The sequence below is a fragment of the Pseudorca crassidens genome, chromosome 11, assembly GCF_039906515.1.
Source record: "Pseudorca crassidens isolate mPseCra1 chromosome 11, mPseCra1.hap1, whole genome shotgun sequence".
Taxonomy (NCBI): domain Eukaryota; kingdom Metazoa; phylum Chordata; class Mammalia; order Artiodactyla; family Delphinidae; genus Pseudorca; species Pseudorca crassidens.
The window spans coordinates 93,826,169-93,836,382 of record NC_090306.1 but is presented as its reverse complement, the minus strand read 5'-3'; the positions used below and the strand labels follow the sequence as shown (position 1 = coordinate 93,836,382).

The 10,214-nt window shown below is 49.3% G+C and overlaps 1 long non-coding RNA gene across 1 annotated transcript; it reads left to right on the top strand.

Moving 5' to 3' along the window:
- The first annotated feature begins 30 nt into the window (after positions 1 to 30).
- On the top strand, positions 31 to 1,927 carry LOC137202401 (uncharacterized). The gene is made up of 3 exons (XR_010932589.1): positions 31 to 1,244; positions 1,307 to 1,368; positions 1,493 to 1,927. It is a non-coding gene; the product is annotated as an uncharacterized lncRNA (long non-coding RNA).
- The last annotated feature ends 8,287 nt before the right edge of the window (positions 1,928 to 10,214 follow it).

The window sequence follows — 10,214 nt, the reverse complement described above, 5'->3', positions numbered from 1 at the left end:
TTCGCCCCAGGGAGATCTGGAGGTGGGGTGTCCACCTTCGCCCTTTCCGCTGGCTCCAGCCAGGCCTCTGGAAGGCTGGGGTGCCACTGGCCCAGGTGCCCAACTCAGTCCTGGGCCACAGTGCAGCTGGAGGGGCGCTCCCAGAAACCCTCCTGGGTTTCTCTTGCTTCCGCTGCTCCCAGACTCCAGAGTAGACCTTCCAGAATAGCCGTGCTTTGGCTGCCCTGCAGATGGAGGCTTTGGAAGGGGGTCACTGGGTCACCACTGCCAGGCTGGCTCTCTGTGACGGGGTTGCGCTGAGTACTGGTGTCTGAGTCTCCCCTGGCGTCTCTGGTCCGACCATCGCTTTCTTCCGTTCTCTCCCTGACTTCACTGCACAAGCCTGTCCATCGGCTCCGGGCCCGGGGTGCCTCTCCCTTCCTTTTGGGGTCCTTTCTTCCCCCCCCTCCTATTTGCATGCCTCTTACTTGCCTCCTGAGACTGCACTGAAGGGGCACCTTCTCTTTGTCCAGGAAACTGTCCCCGGGGAGCTGATAGGCACCAACCTGTCCTTGCCAGGAGTTCTGTTCGCAATTACTGTGTAACCAGGGAGGAGGAGAAGACGGCTGATAAGAGAGGAAACTCTCCACCCTCTTTACGGCCGGGGATGCAAGTGTTGGGGGAAAGGGGTAAGAAGCAGAGGGAAACTGAAGGGTGGGGATTGGGGGTCCCGGGGAGGTGTGTGCAGGGGAGCTGGCCAGGCCGGAGCAGGACAAGGGAAGGTGGGAACAGCATGGCCAGGAAGTGTCCCCAGGCCCCATAACATGTGTTTACTCAGCAGGGAGAATTTATGGGTCACACGTAGGCTGGAGGCTGGGCCAGGGTGTGGTCTGCTTGGTGCTGGCCGAGGGCAGTCCCTCTAAGATGTGCTGTCCTGGGCTTGCAAATATCAGAGCGAGAGGGGTCTCCTGAGGTCCTCATGGGGTGTGTGGGGAAACTGAGGCCCAGACCATGGCACAGTCTCATCTAAGCAGGCCTTTGGGGAGCTCCAGGGTGCCAGGCTGGCCACAAGGTGCCATCTGAATGAGGGTGATGGATACCCTGGGAGAGACTGGGAGCGTGAATGGGGCATTAGAATCCAGACCTTCTCTCGGAGGGAGGGGGAAGGGGAAGGCCGATCCTTACTCCCTGAGGAGGGCGAGTCAGAGCAAAGAGCATCTGTCCTGTTTCAGGAGCCGTGGCCCTGGGAAGGCTCAGGTGGTCTGGTCTAGCTCGGGGAGGCTGCCACCGCTGCTGGTCTAGTTCGGGGAGGCTGCCACCGCTGCAGGTCTAGCTCGGGGAGGCTGCCACCGCTGCTGGTCTAGCTCGGGGAGGCTGCCACCGCTGCTGGTCTAGCTCGGGGAGGCTGCCACCGCTGCTGGTCTAGCTCGGGGAGGCTGCCACCGCTGCTGGTCTAGCTCGGGGAGGCTGCCACCGCTGCTGGTCTAGCTCGGGGAGACTGCCACCACTGCAGTCACAGGTAAACGCCCAAATCTTGGGAGCTTCACTGCTTACTCATGTCACAGTCAGTGTAGTTGTACATCCCTTTGGGAACCCAGGCTCCTTCCAGACTGTGATGCTACCCGGATTCAGGATTTCCAGGGAAGTGGAGAGAGCAGAGGAGGGAATGGTAATGAGTCAGCAGTGGAAGTGGCTGAGTGACTTCTGTTCATGTTCTGTGACCAGAATGAGTCATAAGGCCTTGTCTAGGTGCTGGGAAGGGGACTTCTCGTCTGGGCCAGGGGGAAAGTAGCCCAGCTGGGTTGGTGCACAGGGAAATGCCTCCTTTACGGCCAGGTGGCCCGAGTCCCACAGGAGTCAAGCCCCCTGTTGGCGGCCAAAGGAGTTGTTGCATTGGGAGGGTGGGTCTCCTTCTGCTTGGGGCGGAGAAGGTGTGATGGACACTTGCGGCGGCCGGTGAGGAGGGGGGACAGGGACTCCAGGGGCTGAAGCAGCAGAGGGGAGGGAGGGCCTGGAGTCAGGCGCTGTGCACGCACTGCCTCATCTAATCCACCCAACAGCCCTATGAACTGCGGTCGCTCATGCAATTTTACAGCTGAGGAGATGCGCCCAGAGGTGAGTGGCGGCTTACAGGGCTACGCAGCTAACCCGTAGAAGAAGCAGCAGTCAGACCCAGGTGAGTCCAGCTCTGAAACCCACACTCAACTCCCTTTGCCATAATCCCCAGAGACCATCCGGTCCAAACTTCTCACCGTGCAGATGAAGAACCACATCTCAGAGAGAGAAGTTTCCAGAGTCACACCTGTTCTTTTCGGCACCTCATTAGAGTTCCTTGTATTCTCTCTCTCTCTCTGGGGTGAGCCTCACCCTGGGCTCTTGTGGTGTGGACCTGGACACTCGCTCTCCTTCCAGACCATCACCCCCATGGTGAGCCACAGCCTGGGCATTCCCACGTGTGTTCATCCCCACAGATGTTTCTTGAGCATCTACTATGTGCCACTCACTAGATGGCACATAGAGATGCAGATGAATGAGCCACAGACCCTGCCCTGAGGGACACACACTCTAGGGTGGGGAGTGTGTCGGGGAGGGGAGAAGAGGGCAGACAGGCCAGTGAGTGGCCAAGTGGTCACTCTGGTGGAAAGTGGTCCGTGGTCAGTGTCAGAGGAGTTCAGAGGAGTAACTCTGTGCAGCTCTTTGGATCAAAGAAAGCTTTGACGTGGAGGAAGGAGAGGAGGGGAGCCGTCGCACAAGTTCCCTCAGTCTAACCCTAAAACACGCAAGGAAAGACACCTGGCTGCACGGTGCACTATTGCTAGTTCATTGATGGGAGAGAGATTTTATTTTATGAAGCGGCATTTAGGAAGAACATGCTGGAAAGGTATGTTGGAGCCATCTGTTCATTTATGTGTCCATCCATTTGCCATTTTCAACAACAAGGCTGATCTTGGAGGGTAGTACGTGAAGCAAAATAAATCAGACAGAGAAAGTCAAATACTGTATGATTATCACTTATGGGCAGAATCTACAAAATAAAACTAACTAGTGAATATAACAAAAAAGACACAGGCTCACAGATATAGAGAACAAACTAAAGGTTACCAGTGGGGAGAGGGCAGGGGAGAGGGGCAAGATAGGGGAAGGGGATTAAGAGGTACAAACTACTATATATAAAATAAATAAGCTACAAGGATGTATTGTACAACACGGGGGATACTGCCAATATTTAATAATAACTATAAATGGAACAGAACTTTAAAACATTGTGAATGACTATGAAGCATAGAATATTGTACATCGACTAGAACTCAATAAAAAAATATTTTTAAAGCACCCACAATGATGTGCCACACTATGATTGCAGTGCTGGAAAGACAGCTGTGATCAAAACAGACCAGCCCCCCTCTGCTCATGGAGCTTACATTGGAAGTAGATAGTAAACAGGTAATGAATAAATGTCCAATGATGTATTTTCCATTTGTGACCATGTTGTAAAGAAAACAAAACAGGATGTTGAGCTGGAGAGCGAGCGGGTGAGGGAAGGTACTTTAGTTTTTTCAGATTTGACTTTTATCCCACAGGTGACACAGAGCCGTGGGTGTTTCTGTGAGCGATGGTTCATGAACCCGACTGTAGGGCTAAGGGGAGCATCCACCGGGGATTTGAATAAGTCAGAGATGAGTTACAGGCTGTGTGTGTTGGTGTCTGGGGGGAAGTGTGTATCAGGATGGGCTCTGTTGCAAGTAACCAAACACCCAACTTGAAGTGGCTTAAACGGTAGGGGTCTGTTAGCTCACAGGAGAATATTTGTAGGTTGGAGGCTCCAGAGCTCGTTCATTTGGGCGCAGCAACAATGCCGAGGGCGGGCACTTTCCATCTTTCTCCTCTGCCATCCCCAGTGCATTGGTTTTGTCTTTGAGCTTGTCCCCGCGTGGCTGGGGATGGTCTCTGCAGCTCCAGGCTTTATGGCTTCACACACTCATCCCAAGGCTGCAGGGGAAGACTGGCCTTTTCTCTTTTCATCACAGAGGAAGACATTTTCCAGAAACCTCCAAGTGGATTTCCTTTATTTCCCTTGGCCAGGACTGTGACACGTGCTCACACTTAAACCCATCGCTAGCAGAAAGAGTGAACCAGCCATGGGGATCTCATTCACCGTTCGCTCCCTGGGACGCGGCAGTGGGGCCGCCTGCTGTCATCCCTCTGCTGCTCCGTTTCTGGATAAAACCAGGGGCCCGTTGGGCAGAAAGAAGGCAGCTCATTTATCGCTGTAGCGGGGATGAGCCGCAGTGCGTGTGTGGCAGATCTAGTGGGTTTTGCTTTGGGACGTTGTGTCCGGAAAGTTGTGTGACCATGTGTTCTGGGGATGGGGGCTGTCCTCAGCGACGTGCACGTTGACTAATTCCCTCCTAAGATGCGGGGAAAGAAGGAAGAGAGGAAGGCAGGAGGAAACAGCACTCCTCCGGTCCTCCCCTCCTGGTTACCCTTGAATGTACTCACACTGCTCATAGCTGGACCATTTCCTAAGTCCTCTTCGTATTGGTGTGTCTGATGTTTGCAGCCTCCCCAGAAGGTGGAAGTTACTCTCCCTGTTGTGCAGTCAAAGGGACTGAAGCCTGAGGAGGGAAGGGACTCACCCAAGGTCTGTCTGGTAGTTACCAGCGAGGCAGAGTCCCAGCTTGAACCCAATCTTTCTATGACCCATCCTAACCTGTTTGACCCCTGCACCCCCATGCTGCCTCTTTGAGTTATTTCAAAATTCTGGGTTTTAAGAAGGAACTCCCCAGAAAGTTTCTGTATGGAGACCTCAATGGGTTGGTGGCTGAGAGGTTTGAGGTTGGAGGTGGGGGGTTCCTATTCTATTCTCTCCAGAGCAATTTTTCAGGGTCTAGACTTCTGTGCATCAGGGATTCTGTGGGCTACTTTATATGGGCTGAGGGATCGGGACAAGAATATAAAGATGGCCCATCATGGGATGGCCTGGTGAGAAGATCAGGAGTTCTCAGTGGACCCCTGTCCTTGCACTATTTGTACTTGAGACTTGGCATTTGACGTGGTCTCTTGGGGGAACTGAGATGCTTAGAACTGACATTTTGAGCTTGTGTTTGATTCTTGTTCACCCTGGATTCTGTTGAGAGCATTCAAAGCCCTTCGGTAGTCTGCCGGGTCTTTATGTTCCCTTACTTGGGAATGAGAACTTGTCCTTCCAGGCAGGCTGGGCATATGCTATAGGTGCCTTAAAATGGAGAGTGGAGATACTCAGTGCACAGGACAGAACACAAGGCTCTTTCCTTTCTGCATTTGGTAACCAGAGGGGCTGGACCTGGTTTAAAGTTGATTCATATCTCTCTGGTCAGGTATGTACAGTCTGCTTGGACCTTGGGTTGTGTGTGATGGTCAAAATCCTCTGTTTCCATCATGTATTTAAAGTCAGTCATACGTAGAAAACAAGCTTATGGGTACCAAAGGGGAAAGGTGGAGGGGAGGGAAAAATTGGGAGTTTGGGATTGACATATACATACTACTATATTTAAAATAGATGACCAACAAGGACCTACTGTGTAGCACAGAGAACTCTGCTCAGTGTTCTGTAATCACCTAAATTGGAAAAGAATTTGAAAAAGAATAGATACATGTATATGTATAACTGAATCCCTTTGCTGTACACCTGAAACTAACACAACACTGTAAATCAACTCTATCCCAATATAAAATAAAAATTTAAAAAAATCTTCTTTAATTACCTTTAGTCATGTATTATAGTTTTCAGGGTAGAGGTTTTTCTACATCTTTTGTTGTATTTATTTCTAAGTGGTCTATGTTACTTTTAGCCTCCACTGTAAGTGGAATTGTTTTGTTCATTTCACTTTCCAAATGTTTGTTGTTCATATATATAACAATATAAAAAATTTTCTATATTGAAGAAAACAGAGTCAGTCATAATAACCTCAGAAGACCAGTATATCAATATCGGCACAGGGCTTGCAGGGGTCAGCTTGAACCACCTTGATTATCTATAGATCGTATCTCCTGTAGACGGCTGTATCAAGCAGTTCGTCACCAACGGATTTATAGGGTCTAGTGTTCCTGAGTGTTAGTGCACGGCATGGATCTGGGCAATTTTCCACTCAGGGCTTCATTCAGCAAACATTCATCTGGTACCTACTCTGTGTCAGATACTAGGCTAAGGAGGAGGGATATATTAAGACCAACGTGACGCCTGTCCAGATAGGGTTATGATCAGAGAGGGGACATGATAAGCAAGCAGCCAAATAGATACTGCAAATTACGGTAAACAGTTTGAAGGCGAGAGTGCCGTCAATTGTATTACCGTGAGCCAGTCTTATTTTTTTTACAATGTTTAGGAAGGTGATGTTCAGACGGGGACAAAGTGATAATATCCATCCCACCTCAACCACAGGTATGGCCAGGCCCGTTAGAACTCATGGTTATACCTCAAGGGATGGGGGCATTTCAAAGAGAGGAATGGAATTTTCAAATTGGTTGAAGTCGCTTTTCTGAGAATCTCTTGAAATGCCGTGAAATGCCTTGGGTTTTACCCCTTCACCCATTATCGACGGAGTTGCCGGTAAATGAAAACTGGCTTTGCTGGCTCCATGTGGATTTTGTCATTGTAGTTCTTGGTTTGATAAAGGCTGTCAGAAAGGAAAAAGAAAATAAATGAACTAAGAAATAAAAACAATTCTTAAACTGTGACCACAGAAGTGAGTTGATGTATGAAGAGGAGTTGGGAGGCTTATTCGAGTTATAATGAAATTTAAATCTTGCTGTGCCGTGGTAGCGCATCTCGCTGGGGCATCGTCCCCAAGGATGTGATTCAGGGGATGACGACTGAACCTCAGCATCGAAATGAACACGTTAGCACTGGGTAAATCCTATGTGGAAAGTTTTCCCTCTCTAGAATTGGAAGAAATGACTGTTTCTTTTTTTTTTTTTTTTTGCGTTACGCGGGCCTCTCACTGCCGCGGCCTCTCCCGCCGCGGAGCACAGGCTCCGGACGCACAGGCTCAGCGGCCATGGCTCACGGGCCCAGCCGCTCCGCGGCATGTGGGATCTTCCCGGACTGGGGCACGAACCCGCGTCCCCTGCATCGGCAGGCGGACTCTCAACCACTGCGCCACCAGGGAAGCCCGAAATGACTGTTTCTTTAGGTAAGTTCTAGATGGGGCGGTTGGCTTGTAGGGTTTATGTTGTATGGAAATAAGACATGTTTAAACTCTTGACTCCCACTGTCGTGGTGAGATGAAAGACTCAGGGAAAGGACAGATTGAGACCCATCTCACCACCCAGGCTACAGCTTAGAACCCCCTGGGGGGAGCTTTCACAAAATTCTCCATGGCTCAGCCCCACCCACACCAGTATGTCAGAATCCCTTGGCGAGGAAGATCGTGTACAACTCAATCTTATTTATTAATTTATTAATTTATTTTTGCCTGTGTTGGGTCTTCGTTGCTGTGCGCAAGCTTTCTCTAGTTGTGGCGAGCGGGGGTAACTCTTCGTTGTGGTGCGCAGGCTTCTCATTGCGGTGGCTTCTCTTGTGGAGCACGGGCTCTAGGCACGGGCTTCAGTGGTTGTGGCTTGCAGGCTCAGTAGTTGTGGCGCACGGGCTTAGTTGCTCCGTGGCATGTGGGATCTTCCCGGGCCACGGCTTGAACCTGTGTCCCCTGCATTGGCAGGTGGATTCTTAACCACTGGGCCACCATGGAAGCCCCTACAATTCAATCTTAATAAATGCTTATGGGAGAAGAGATGCTGGGATACGGTTCCCCTTAGCAGGGATCTGGAGTGTGGGTTCTGAAGACCAGTTCTGAATTGATGCCCTAAATCAGTGCTTCTCAAAGCTCAGTGTGCGTCCACATTCCCTGGGAATCTTATTAAAATGCAGATTCTGATTTGTTCCACCTGGGCTGGAGCCCAAGCCTTGGCCTTTCTAACAGCTCCCAGGTGGATTCAGATGCACACCTGGGGTAGCCAAGCCCTAGATGATACGTGGAATTAAGTACCATGACACTGGAGAAGCATTTCCTTAGAGCAGGGCTCTCAACCTCGGCTGAATATTCATGTCACCTGGGTGAGTTTTATAAAATACCCATGCTGGGGCTCTACCCCTAGAGAATCATTCAACTGTTGGGGGATGGGGCTGGGCATCAGCTATTTTTAAATGTTTTCCAAGTGATTTTAATGTACAGCTAGGTGTAGGAGCCTCTGCTCTAGAGGATTCTCTTTTTTTTTTGGCCGTGCACGGCATGCGGGATCTTAGTTCCCCGACCGGCGATTCAGTCCGTGCCCCTCACAGTGGAAACGCGGCGTCTTAACCACAGGACCGCCAGGGAAGTGCCGCTTAATAGAAATGAAAAGCGCGCGTGTTAGTATCTCTTGCTGTGCAGTAAGTTACCCTAGACAATGTCTGTGACGTCACACGGTTACTGAGGACCAGAAATCCAGGAGTGGCTTAGCTGGGTGATTCTAACACAGGGTCTTTCGTGAGGCTGTAGTCAAGATGTCCATTTGGCTGCCGTTCTATGAAGGTTGGACTGTGGTCAGAGGACCTGCTTCTAAGAAGGTTCATCCACATGGGTGTTGCCTGGAGGCCTTGGTTTCTCGCTATGCAGGATCCTCCATAGGGCTGCTCACAAATTAGCAGCTAACTTCCTTTAGAGTAAGTGACGAGAGAGAAAGAGAGAGAGATGGAGAGATTGAGAAAGAGACCAAGGCAGAAGCAGCAGTGTCTTTTGTAACCTAATTTTGAGTGACATACCATTGCTTCTGATATATTCTACTAAAATAATACCGTAGTGTTTCTTTAAGGAAGCCATACGGGGCATGTGGTAAGGTGACGTTCACCAACTTGTGAATTACTTGAACCTAGAAGACGCCTTGCGTTCTGTAAACTGGTCATAGACAGGCATGTGGTGTTCACATTTAGAGATGCACACAAAAAGTTACATAAACATTGACATCATAATGGTAAATGGACTTAAACAAACATATTCCGTGGGTCACACAGACCAACCCTGATACAGTGTGGGAGGGGGTCACAAGAGGGTGTGACTTATCAGGAAGAGGGAATCACTGGGGGTCATCTTGCAGACGGCTACCACAGTGTGCATGCAAGTAATTTAAAACGTTTTAGCGTCACATAAAAAAATTTAAAAAAGAAAAGGTGGCATTAATTTTAATGATACGTTTTATTTGCCCAACGTATCCAAATATTATAATAATATCAATATAATCAATATAACATTATTTTGCATTCTTTTTTATACTAAGTTGGAATTCTGATGTATACGTTACATTTACCCCTCATCTCTATTAGGACTTGCCCTGTCTCAAGCGTTCATTAGCCAGTCGCATATTTTCCTTAATTCTACAGGTAGCCTTGTCTGGATGGACCCAGAGGGTAGATTATCCCACTTCGTAAAGGCTCATCCTCTATTTCCCCCCAAATGACAGACCTATTGGTTCACTTGCTATTCTAACTAAATCACCTGTCAATTTCCCCTTTTAGAAATGGCAAGTCTGGGTTTCTCTGGCTGATGCTTTGTATGAAGAAGCCCTTGGGTTTTCAGCCTATTTATTCCACACGATTGACTTTTCTTATGCCACTGGTGCAAAAATCTGTCAGGAACAATATAAGAATTGCAGGAGCAATGACTGATTTTGACCTTTGACTCAGTGGAGAGAAACTAATTATGTGGAGAGAAACCAATTATGGGCTAACCTAGAAGTGCTGGTATTCATCCCCACCCTGCCACGGGCCCTGAGACAGAATGTGCCCCTTAGCACCGCCTGAGGGCTGGCGTTGGGAGGAATCGTGTCCTGACGAAGCAGACCACGGTTTCAAACAGGGCACAAGAGCCGTGTGCTCTGGTCCCCGCTCCCTCTAACGGGTGCTTTGTGACTTGAAAGAATTTTTGGATGAGCTGAATGAGTTGCCCTTTGCTATGAGGAACAGAAAGTTGAAAGTCTTTTCTATGCAAATGACATGGTTTTATTGTCAGAAACCAGGAATGGCCTCATTACTGTCAGAAAAAACTGGCTCAGGATGAACTGCTCCAACCCCCAATTGTCACTGTTGGCAGATGTCCTCCAACATCGAGTTGGCTTTTATTCAACAACCTGTGAATTGCATTCACTCATGTAGTCACTGAGGGCTACATTTTCGTACTCAGCCGTTTGCGGGACTCACCAGGAGGTGACACTTGCTTAACATT